The sequence below is a fragment of the Octopus bimaculoides genome, chromosome 23 (genome assembly GCF_046866305.1).
Source record: "Octopus bimaculoides isolate indiv1 chromosome 23, ASM4686630v1, whole genome shotgun sequence".
Classification (NCBI taxonomy): Eukaryota; Metazoa; Mollusca; class Cephalopoda; order Octopoda; family Octopodidae; genus Octopus; species Octopus bimaculoides.
In genome coordinates, this window is record NC_142950.1 from 30,148,677 (window position 1) to 30,161,923 (window position 13,247).

Below are 13,247 nucleotides of genomic sequence, written 5' to 3' on the forward strand. Positions count from 1 at the left end.
AAGTTAAAAGTTAAGCACATGTAACCTAAACAAAATTTATGCATCCCTTAAATCCTATTAAAACCATCGCTAAATAGACCGGTTGCTGCAGGTTTTCCGATCGCTTGTTTGTTATTAATTTTACTTCTAGGAAAATGATTGAGAAATATTGAATGTGAAGTATTTATAAGTTCATGTCTAAATTATTCTAAATGACTTCGTTTGAAAACTGAAATACCTTTAATTGGAGTTCTTTTTATGTAAAACATATTAATTCAAATAATTCTATGCAAAAATAGTGCAATATATAAACATGAAATCCAGTTAATTGCATTAGATTATTTGTAATTTTGGTTAATGAATATCTGTTCATTTCTGTTATTAAGCTTATCCAGCTCTAATTACAAAGTAATTTGACCAAAAGCGTTCCAAAAATGAGCGACCATACTGTCTTTTAGTATATTTAATTTTACATAGCCGAATCTGTTTTTCCTTTTATTAAATGCTAACTATTAATATGCACAGTGACAATATGAATCAGTGTTTATATCCTACATTGAAAATATAATTATACTATCAAACGTCAATTAATTAAAGTTAAGTAAGATAAGACATATCATGCCATATATTCGAAATACTTAGCCTATGATTTCTTTAGCAATGTACAATTATATTAAATTGCCAATCAGTAGGTTGGTGGTAGACTCTTCTGTGAGAGACTGTCAACTCTTTGAAAGGTTTTAATATTAATTTTGGTGGTAAGAGGGCTAGCTTGCAGAATCATGGGTACACAGTGCAAAATGCTTAGTGGCGTTTCGTTTTGTCTTTTGAGTTCAAATTCTACCGCGAATTTACCTTTCATGGAAGGTCGAATTTACCTTTCATTCTTTCGGTGTCGATAAAAATATGTACAATTTGAACACTGGGGTCAATGTAATCGATTTATCCCCTCTTTCGAACTGGCTGGCCTTGTGCCAAAATTTGAAATCAATATTAGTTCAGCTGGGAATTTGGTGAGCTGGCAGAATCGTTAGCATGACGGGTAAAATGCATAGCATTTCATCCGTCTTTCATCCGACTTTACGTTCTGAGTTCAAATCCTGCCGAGATTGAATTTGCCTTTCACCATTTCAGGATTGAACACTTAAGTCGATATAATCGACTTACACTTCCCCTTAAATTGATGACTCGTCCGAAAAAATAATATTCTTCCACTGCTCTAGGGACCAATTCTGTAGGTTTTTACTCCACTCTAAATGCTTTGCAACATTTGTTTTTGAAAGTAGCGGTTTTCTTATTGTAGCCCTCCCGTGAAATCCGCCTTGTGCAGATCCCGGCTAACAGTTTTTTCTGGAAACTGGGTTCTTGGGTTGGTCATTAAGCTCTGCAGTAATTTTTGAAGCTGTACGTTTGCGATCCTTTCCAAGATTTTGCATAAGAGTCCGACGGTCCTTATCTGAAAGATTTGGTTTTCTTCCGGGGTTTTGTTTCGACGAGGAATTTTTTCCCTCTTTCTCAAAGGCTGTCATAACTTTCGAGACAGTACTTCTCGATGCACCAAACATTTCGGCTGTTTTCGTTACTGTAGCGCCTGCCATACGAGCACCAACAATTTGACCTCTTCGAAACTCCGATAGATGTCATTTTAATGAATTTTAATTACCTTTTACTGATGATATCTGAAAGAAAAGGAACAGCAATTTTAGCAAAGTATATTAAGCAACACCAATAATAAATCAAAAAACATAAAAATAAACAAGCTTTTGGCAGTTTTATAGATATTTAAAAATTATGATGCTATGATGCTAGTTGTTTCCATTATTTTGTCCAACTTCTATATATTCCTATTGCATATTATATTTTCTGATTTGGATTTGGTGATATAAATATCTGTGTTATGATATTTCTCAGCTGACATCGCCATTAGCGATACATCTGTAGCTTATCAGTAACTGATACATAAAGAAATATTAGCATTTCGATCCATACATTTCGTTACTCACTGTCGTTCTAGCTATAGGCTGGTAAATGTCATTATTGCAGTAAAATACGAATTATAGCAGTCCTTTTATAGTTTTATTGAGATTTTCTTTCGATGTGTTTGTTCTTATGAGAAAGCAGAACTACTTTTTCAGATGCTGGTATTAAACCAGATGTTAATTTAAGTGATTACTATTGTTTTGCATCATTTCTGATACGCTGCTCATATCGCTAACACATTATTATAACCTTGACGAAGTCCTCTTACTTTCGGAATGAATATATTTGTAACTACCGCTGTCAAATGATTGCTAGCATTTTTGAAAAGATAGTTAAACTTAATTTTGAGGAAATTTCGATGTTATTTCCAGCATGTGTATTGACCACATAGAGACTCCCATGTTGTCTCGTTAATCGTATTCTATAATTCCGGCGCTAGGTAGAATAACAAATCGTCAGACTCTTAGAATTCTTTAATCTTAAAAAGGTTATGTATTATAATATATTTCCTATGGACTTGCTTCAGTTAATGCATCAAAGTAAATTATTATTCATGTTGCAAAATAAAAGATATTGTAAGCTTGTATTGGCCTGTTTTATGGAAACACGATTCATGATTAATACTTCGTTTCCTCTTGAATCAAAAGATTCTATTGCACCAATATTTCAAGAAATAGTTTTATAGGATCAGACAAATTGGTGCCAGTAGATATCGGGAAATAAAATCAAAATTATAATCATCATTCTCGTGATAACATTCATATTGCACAAATCATAAGTTTCTGAATAATGTTCCTAATTCTCCATTGAGGATAATTTATCGAAAAATATCTTTAACAAATTTTCCAGACCCGAAGGAAATTCGAAGATTTCAAATGAAAGACTGGAGGAAAAAGAAAACATGTTTTATTTTCCGTTTGTGTTTTAGAAAATATTTGGGTTTTTTCCTTCAATTATTTGATGGTGTATGCCGAGACAGCGTGGGCACAAAAAATATATTTTATTTATCAACTTGTTCTGGTACTGTTTACGTTGTTCTTTGTGTTTCACTACGTGTCGCTGCAGATGACGCATATATGATAGGAAGCGTTCTAACCGTGACTATCCTCCCTCATTTTCAGACTCGGTGTACTCCAGAGAGCACAACAGTATTTACTTTCAACCTCTATAAGTAACACGGATGCGATTTAACCGAAAATTGGTTATTATTTGAAGCTTGAACGTCCACTTTTGAAGCCGAAGATAAGACTGGAGGATGTGAATTTCACGTTTAACGTTACTAATTCGATGTTTTCCAGAATATTTCATTACATTTCAAAATGTTGTTCAACAAATTGGATTTGCAAAAATATTGTTATGTAAAACGTCGATACAGTTCTATATTTAAGAGATGAGGAATTATTTACATTATTTACATTTGACGGATATTCGTCCTCATCTTGTTTGTTGTTAACACAACCTTTCGGCTGATATACCCTCCAGCCTTCGTCAAGTGTTTTGGGGAAATTTCGAACCTGGGTTCTCATAATAATGTTACTATTATTATTATTATTATTATTATTATATTATTATTATTATTACTATTATTAATCAGGTCGCTGCCGCGAATCGAACTCGGAACCTTGGGGTTAGTAGCCCGCGCTCTTAACCACTACGCCATATGCCCGTGGCTAAATATCACGAGGCTAAATAATAGACTGGATGATACAGTGAGAATATTTATCAATATTCCTTCTGAGTACCCTTCTAGCCAAATACAAGTTGCAGTGTTACCGAGTTGATGACGGACAAGACGTTTTCCAGGCTGGACCTCATTTCTCACGCCTCCCGACATCTTTTCTCTTCTTCTATATTCTTCTCTTCTATTTATACTATTTCCTTTAAAAATTTCTCCCAAGCGTTACCCATTACAATTCGTCTTGGCTAACGGCCCTTAATGTTTGTCTTCGTCGATTGTTTACTCTGTACATCCACTTTGTTGTGGTTTGTTCGTTAGAACCTCTAACTCTCCACAAACTTTGCATTTTTAAAACTTCTGGACGGTGCTGCCTTATGAAGGTTTCCTATCTTGTCGTTAAAAGTACCAAATAAGGAGTAGAAAAACAGTCAACAAATGACGAGCAAGTTATCTTCTTTGGTACCGGTTAAATTGCTCGGAGTCTGGTTCGGTCTGGATCACCAAATGGAGAGGAAATGGGGCGAGATAACGAGTAGGGTGGCCACTCTCATCCAGCAATGGGCTGAGAGGAAGCTATCTCTAAAAGGTCGGGTGGTGGTGGTGGTGAACGCGTTCATCGCATCCGTCATCGATTACCGTCTGACCGTCTTACCTTGACCCGACCCTACCATCACCAAACTGGAACGCATACTCTTCCGCTTTTTGTGGAAGGGAAGCGTTCCGATGATTAGGCGATCCATTTGCTGTCAACACCCGCGATATGGAGGGCTAGGCATCCCGCGGTTGATGATGCGCAGACATGCGCTAAGACTGCGACATGTCCGGTGCTTCAGAGACGACGGTGAACAGGTGTGATATATATATATATATATATATATATATATATATATATATATATATATATATATATATATATATGCATACATATATATATATATATATATATATATATATATATATATATATATATATATATATATATATGTATGTATGTATGTATGTATGTATGTATACATATGTATGTATGTATATATATATGTATATATATATATATATATATATATATATAATATATATATATATATATGTGTGTGTGTGTGTGTGTGTGTGTGTGTGTGTGCACGAAAGCACTACATGAGCACCTACGTGAGTAATGTTTCCCCGAGAACTTGCTGGCCTTGTGCGAAAATTAGAAAGCAATATACCTATAAAGGGAAATCTAGGGATTTAGACTGTGTTAACTATGAATTATTTCTCAGTTGAAACTGTTATTAATAATGAAAAAAACCATCCGTGATTATCACAACTTTTTCTTTAATTCATCCCACTTAACAGATTATATTCATCATATCAGATGAAAAATTTGCGGGTCATATTTGTTACATGCAAAGAAGTAACTAGAAAAATGAAACTGGAAAAGGAAACCCAAAGATTGATTTTAGAAATTTAACGTTAGAGATGATTATGCAGTGAGGAAGAAACACAAATAATTGTAGTAACTTTAGGCGCAGCCATGGCTGTCTGGTAAGATGCCTGCTTCCTAAACTCCGGGCTCAGTTCCATTGCGTGGCGCACTGGGTGAGTGTCTTCTGCCATATCCTCAGGACCGAACAAAGGTTTCTGAATTGATTTGGCAGACGGAAACTGAAAAAAGCCGATATATATAAATACATACATACATATATATATATATATATATATATATATATATATATATATATATATATATATATATATATATATATATATATATATATAAATATACATATATATATATATATGTGTGTGTGTGTGTGTGTATGTGTGTGTGTGTGTGTGTGTGTGTGTGTGTGTGTGGGTGTGTGTGTGTGTGTGTATTACGTTCGGCACCATGTATACAGAGTGAACCAAACGTAGGTTACAGTTATCACGTAGGCACTTTAAATTTCTTTTAAAATATTTTTTCACGTTTAAATTTCTACCTTACAAACTGAAAAGGGAGCTTGACAAAATTAACTAAATTAGCATAGAATAATGCTTTCTTATTATTTTTATAATTAAGATCTAAACTGTTAATATATGAATGCAAAAGAGATAGTTGAATAACTGTAAACATACTTTTAGGCCACCCTGCATTTCTAGAATGATTTTGATTTCTATTGCTGTAATATTATTAAATCTCCAGTCGAGAACGTAGGCGGATGTAACCCTTCTTGTAAACCGATACAAACAAACAATATTCATGCAAAAGAAGCATTTTATTAGCGGCAAAACTTTATTAAATAAGTGTCTAGGCGGTGACTTTCGGATTCACCAAACTATCTAATTCACTGACGCAATGCTGTATTCATGCTGCAGTCAACGTCCAGACGTATTGCTGTCGGTATACAATGACATAAACTGCAAACTGAAATCAGTAGGCGTGAGTCGGTATTATTACCACGCCGCTAATACTGTTTGTTATTTCTAATAAACGCCATTCGCTTCAGATCAAAGTACAGCCAGTGACTGACTCATTAATATGTGTATCAATGTATTGTTTTGAACTAATACAATTAAACAAATCCTGTTTAATTCATATATCATAAAATTCACCGAGCTCCAATAATTTGAATTTATTATCGACGGAAAAATTATCTATATGGAAGAAACCAGAACAATATTGATAATAATGCTTTCAAATGCTGGCACAGGGCCAGCAGTTCGTGAGGGGAGGGAAGTCGATTAAATCCACTTCAGTACCTGATTGGTATATATCCAAAAGTAATGAAAGGCAAAGTCAATCTCGGTGGCATTTGAACTTAGAACGCAGAGGCAAATGAAATCCCGATAAGCATCTTGTGTCGTTTGCTAAAGATTATGCTGGCTGATCAACATGATAATACAAATGATCCTTTTTTAATATAGGCCTTGCTAATAAAAGGCCTGAACTTTTGCAGGAGGCAGCTAGTCAATCACATGGACCACAATGTTCAACTGATTCTTATATTATCAACCCCGAAATGGTGAAAGGAATCGTCGACATCGGTGGAATTGGAACTCAGAGCATAAAGACAGGCAAAATGAGCTAAGCATTTTGTCCGGCGAATCTACCAGATTGCTGCCTGAATAACACGAATGATAGAACCTTTCTACTACAGGCACAAGGCGTGAAATTTTAGGAGAGGCGAAATACCGCTAAGCGTTTCGCCCGGTGTGCTAAAGATTCTACCAGCTCGCCACCTTCTGCAAGAATAATAGTGATGACGACCATAGTTTATAGAAAACAAATTACTATGTCAAATGAAATGTATACTTTCATGGGATTTAATTGCCATAGAACTCTTATTAAATTAATCTAAAATGTTTTTGAAGTCGAAGTTTTATTTCAGATTAATGTATTTATTAATGTATAATCAAATTTTGTGAAATTAGTATTAATATAACGATACGTGTTAAGCAAAATGTTTAATTTCTTTAAAGGTAAAATTAGAGTTCAAAGACTACAATGAGTTATTGTTTTGTGGAAACAGGGTATAATTACAAGATCATAACTAAGAATAAGTCATTAATATTTGAACCACAATGCTTAATTGAAAGTCACAATGTAAATATAATTGCAACAGTGAAGACATGTAAGCCATTCTAAAACACAAAACACTATTAAATTCACTTAAGCAATTACGGTTTGAACTCTAGTGTAAACATCTGCGTCGTTCGAAAGTGCGGCGTAGTTACTGGTTACTAAGTTCAGATTTGAGATGCATATAAACGAAAGCATCTGGAGAAAACTTCATCATATCAGAATGTATTCAGTTAATATAAAATATGAAGTTTGGATATTTTCATAGAATACTATATCAACAAAAACGTGCAATTAATTAATTTAAAACTGCAATGATTAAAAATAATTTAATCTATTAAAATGGGCTAAATTTCATGGGCTAAATTCGGGCGGAAATGGGCTAAAAATGGGCTAAATTTCATGAAAAGTATATAAGAGTTGAAGATGCGATTTAGGAAATTTAGATGTATTAGTTGAGCACAGCAGAAAATTATGAAAAAATATTCTAAACTTTAGAGCATTAGGATTATATAAACAAAATGTTCCATGTGTGTATGTGTGCGTGTTTTTGTGCGTGTTTGCGTATGTTTGCGCGCGTTTGTGTGTGCGTGTATATATATTATTTCGGGTGTGGTTTGAGTAACTGAACTTTAGTCTAAAATGATAATATTCCCGATCTTTGTATCTATATTCATTAGTTTTATACAATACACTACATTGCAGATCATGGTTTTCTTGCTATTTTTAAGGTTCCACATACAACCAGTTAGCGATGTTGCGTTTCATTGTATCTTCGCTATCTGACCATGTGTAGAAGGATTTTATCGATTGATAACTTTGATTATAAAACTACTAGCTATTTATCTCATACAGGCGTTGTTAGATTTGGTCATTATTATTCACCAATTATAGATGAAGTCCTTAGCAACATGATTTTATCCTAGGAGGAAAATATAGGTTTTCCTACTTCTGAAATTTTCAGAATTATCATTGAATTCAATTTATCCATGATAGACAAAACGATATTTTGGGTGAACTCATTTATCGTTCAGTATGTTAGAATAAAAACATGTTTATTAAATATGATAAAATATAATATGTTAATGTAGAAAAGTAAAGATATATTAGATATTTGAAGGCAACTTTTCTTCACAAAATGATTATTTCCATATTCTTTGAAGAATTATACCTACAGATATACCTTTTGGATTGTTTTTGTTATTCTTAATTCAATCCTAAGGCATTATATTGAAAAACGTACCTATAAATCAATTCTTGCTAAATTCTCATTATCATACGGTGAACGATACTTAAAAGTTTGCTCGTTATAAGAAATAATCTTTAACCCTAGGAAAACATTCCAAAGTAAACTCAGTTTTGTTTTCGGGTTAACTGATTGGCTGTTTATGCAGAATAATGTATATTTGGGAACATGGGAAGCATTTTATAAAACGTTTACAATCTTAAAATTTGCATTTAATAGTTAACTGAATTTGCGCTTGCGAGTTTCGAGGAATTCTTTATTTGCTGATCCACATACGTACATTAACGAAAATCATTCAATTTAGCTTCTACGCACAACAATATATAATATAGCTATAGCGCTTTGTTGTATTCATTTTCTAAAACACATTTTTTTTACGTACATTGGCGTTTTAATAAAAAGGATATTTTCATTACAGTTTCAAATGAATCCTTTTAATCTATTTGTTATTTTTGCAACTCTAAACTCAAACAATTGTATGTGTTGTGCACGTTGCTCCTATTGTGCGCAAATAACTATCATATTTCTACTTCTTTTTTTTCCTTTTCTCATAGCCTACCCATGTCTTGAGTATCGTCGTGTAGTCCAATGATTTAAACCAACGCCTGAATACATGTTCACGACTGTAACTGTAGTTGCGACTGTAAGCATTCGATTTCTTACCTCTACACATAATTGAAATATTTTGAAGGCAAAGATTAAACATCATTTATTAAAATGCTTCACATTTCAATCACTCTCACGCAAATTCATTATATAGCTGATGTAGCTATCGCTTAGATGTTCACGATTCACAATCATTCTGACCTCAGCATATTTACTCTGCAGTCAAATTTTCTCAAATTCTTTTTTTATATTCAGAAAATAAAGTTACACTTATGTTGTACATGACTTTCTCTAGAAATCTTAAAGTCACATATCGTTGGACTGTTGCACAGGAATAAGCAAAGAGATGTGTACGGTTTTGGTATGTATGCAAAGCTAATTACTTTAAGCAAAATATTGTACTTCCTAGTAAACACGAATAGCAATTACTTTTGAATTAATTCTCAGCTCACATGTCTTAAAATTACAAAACCCTATTCACCGTACATTCTAGATGCTGAAAAAATTGTCTGTATTTGACTAGAACCCCTGGTATGGTAACTTCACGTTTAAAGTCATCTTCGCTCATCTACTGCATATTCTTATCAAGAAAACTCATGTAACATAATGTATCTTTCCTCTACATCTACACACAGACAGATATCCAATTCAAATTTAGAATTCACTGCTAGGATTACAAGTTTTATGCGATGACTTGTGTATTAGTTGCGATGTTATCTTTATAAAAGCATTCTTTGACAAGATTTAAATGCATAGACACAGTTTATCAGAAAGACACTTCCGCTGGTTGAATTGATCGCATTTTCGTCAACGGAATTGACTGAAATTTTATTCAAAAGACAGAAAGTTACAGTAAATCTCTAGCAGTTGAATAATCAATTAAGAATAATGGTAGCATATCAAAGAGAAAGGTGAACTAAAAAGAAATGCAGAAGAAACATTTCGCCACATTTCTAACAATACCCTTGACAGGGTGATAATAAAATAATAACAACAACAACAATCTCACAATTACAAAAACAATAACAACAACAACAACAACAACAACAATAATAATAATAATAATAATAATAATAATAATAATAATAATAATAGTTAAATTGCTCAGAATCTACTCTCCAAAAACCACTTCCTCCCAAATCTATCCAACAACACGGGGGAATAAAAACAACAAATAAAACCTTACAAGAAATTGACAAAATGGTAGTTTTTAACCAAGTAATACTCAATAAAACTTATTTTTATTTTGCACATTAAATGATGTATTACAAGTGATTGCAATCTCCAACATTCTCAGAACACATGTAATCATGATCTCCAAAGTGTGATTCATATCAACCAAACAACTGCCTCCGTCTATAAATATCGCACAGCAGAAATTAAGGAAAATTTAAGTGATAACCGCATTAATCAGCTCAGAAATAACATACAGAGTGTGCGAACGTTAAACTTATTACACAAACCGTACGAAAAATTACACGTGAAAGTCTCTTTCACACCAGAAACGAGCGGGCCAGTACCGTGCGATAATGATGACAGACTGAATATAGGACCGGGCGTTAATTTTTCAGGTGTTGCAAATAAAATGATTTTTAAAAAGACAGTTGATACGAGAGGAATATGTCTTTATCGTACAAGTTTAATTTACAGCAATATTCTACACATAAAACGAAAATACTACAGCATACTCATGTAAATCTGGAAAGATAATAGTGATGTGGATAAGTCGATGTGAAGCTCGATAAACTAGCTAATATAAGAAGATACATTCTCAAAATGAAAAAGATAACGGAAGCTGAAATACAGAATTAAGAAGAAAAATACCTCACAAAAGCACTAGTGGTGCCCATAGAATGACAAACAATAAAATGAACACTGACAATGTAAATCACGAAGATAAACATAATACGTGCAACAAAACAAAGTAAATAACGAAACATAAATTATTCAGGCCATAAAACTTAGAAGAAATACAAAAATCGTGTATTTCGGCGTTAATTATCCAAAAGACTTACTGAGATTCAAAGTGAAATTGTAAGGAAATTTTGCGTTACTGACCAATTTACGTGTCGGTCATTTTATGTCGAAATCTCTAGCAGATAAACCGGGAAGAGTCATAGTAACATCTGCATGAGAGAAGTTGAAGGTTTGGAAAAAAATAAGTACTGTCAAAATGAAAGAAAAACAGGAAACAAGAACGAAAAATATGGGAACAGAAAACGAATTAATGATAGAAGAGGACTTGAGGAATTGCAATAAATGAACGACAAATTTATACATCACTTTGAATCAATTATGGGATAGCGTATGTCCTATTCTCACACTCGGTGGTCAAATTTACTTATATCTCTATATTCTTCCGCACATGAATATGAATATGCTTACTTACCAAAAGCAACACACCTCTATATTTATGCCTACGTATAACATTCTATATGCAAGAATAAATTCTAAACAATAAAATAACCCCAAAAATTAGTCAATAAATTTTTTTCCAAACAGAATCTACATTAAAACCCACATAAAATAAATTGAATTACCACTCTATTTGAATCCACTTGTATACAGTCGATTTTGACTGAACAGAGACTAAAACAGCGTATGTACTGATATAGTTGTATATATATATATATATATATATATATATATATATATATATATATATATATATATATATATATATATTCATATGTATATATATATATATATATATATATATATATATATATATATATATATATATATATATACGGTTTAGATATAGATTCAAGGCTTGAATATGGTACTTATGCGAAGGCACCCGAATATCACATCCCAAAAGGATGGGTGATTAAAATCAAACAATAAGCAACACGGATTTCGAAAGTGATTGCAGTACGCACGTTTCATGCTACTTCAATTTATTTAAGTAATGTGAGCATTACCTTAAATGCAATATGAAGAGCAATCTTCAGCTGCACGAAAAAAATGTAGAAAAAAAGACATATTACAAATGTGGCAACATATTAAAACCAAGTGGGAGAGAGCAGAGTCTAGCCTGATAGACCCTGCTATGTCAAGATGGACTTATACATTCTTCCTCTGCTCTCTCCCACTTGGTTTTAATATGTTGCCACATTTGTAATATGTCTTTTTTTCTACATTTTTTCGTGCAGCTGAAGATTGCTCTTCATATTGCATTTAAGGTAATGCTCACATTACTTAAATAAGTTGAAGTAGCATGAAACGTGCGTACTGCAATCACTTTTGAAATCCGTGTTGCTTATTGTTTGATATATATATATATATATATATATATATATATATATATATATATATATATATAATGCTACAGTGGTCTTCAGGAAAATAGTCTGACTCATATAAAATGTGAAGATATAAGGTAGAAACTCCATTGACGACCGTTTAATTTTTACTGTTCGCTTAACACTATCGCAAGAACACAATACTAATGCGTAGCCATTTACTTTCTTATTCAAACTGCTAGAAAGAAGACACAAACCTCCCCATATAACACGCTCCCATCTTGGTAAATAAAAACGGCGGACAGTAAATAATGTTCTTCCTGTAAATAAAAAACCTGTGACGATCACTGATTCAATGCGCTTCATTATAGGTCTGTTTGATTAAATCCTAAGTTGGGTTGCTAAACAAAAACAAGAAATATTTTAGCAACATTCTAATATGGGTTACTGATGTCTTACAATCAATTTCGATGTCAATAATCTTTATTTTATGCTTTCGTTTATCAAACAGCGGTAATTTGTTGAATTTTTAATAAATTTATTAACATATACAATTAAGCATCGCTATTCTCTGGTAATACCTTCAAAAATCGAAGCTGAAATTATTCAAATGTAAGGAATTCTAACAAGAATTTAATTTCCTTTGCAATCCTTGTTCGTTTGAAATAAATTCAATAAACATTTAGATGTTGTCAAAGGTTACATTTTCAATTATTTTCCCTTCAAAACAAGCATAATGATGTTTTTAAAAAAAATACACTTTGAAAAATAGCAATCTCGCTTTATTCGTAGTATTTATTAAATTTTTCAAAAATTAAAAACATGAAATAAGGTTAATAAAAAACCTAACACAATGCATATTGATGTAAAGGAAATAATCTTGACAATAGAAGCTTCCGAAAATTTAGATTTTAGAATATTTCAATGAGGCGATGGTTGTTATTTAATCTCAGAAAGCCAATATGTCAATCA

General features: G+C 32.5%; 1 long non-coding RNA gene across 1 annotated transcript in view; it reads right to left on the bottom strand.

The window, feature by feature from the left end:
- Window positions 1-461: 461 nt before the first annotated feature.
- Window positions 462-13,247, bottom strand: part of LOC106877237 (uncharacterized) — a 57,289-nt gene continuing 44,503 nt past the window's right edge. The window contains exon 6 of the long non-coding RNA XR_001410349.3: window positions 462-1,658. This is a non-coding gene — a long non-coding RNA (uncharacterized LOC106877237). The remainder of the gene's footprint in view (window positions 1,659-13,247) is intronic.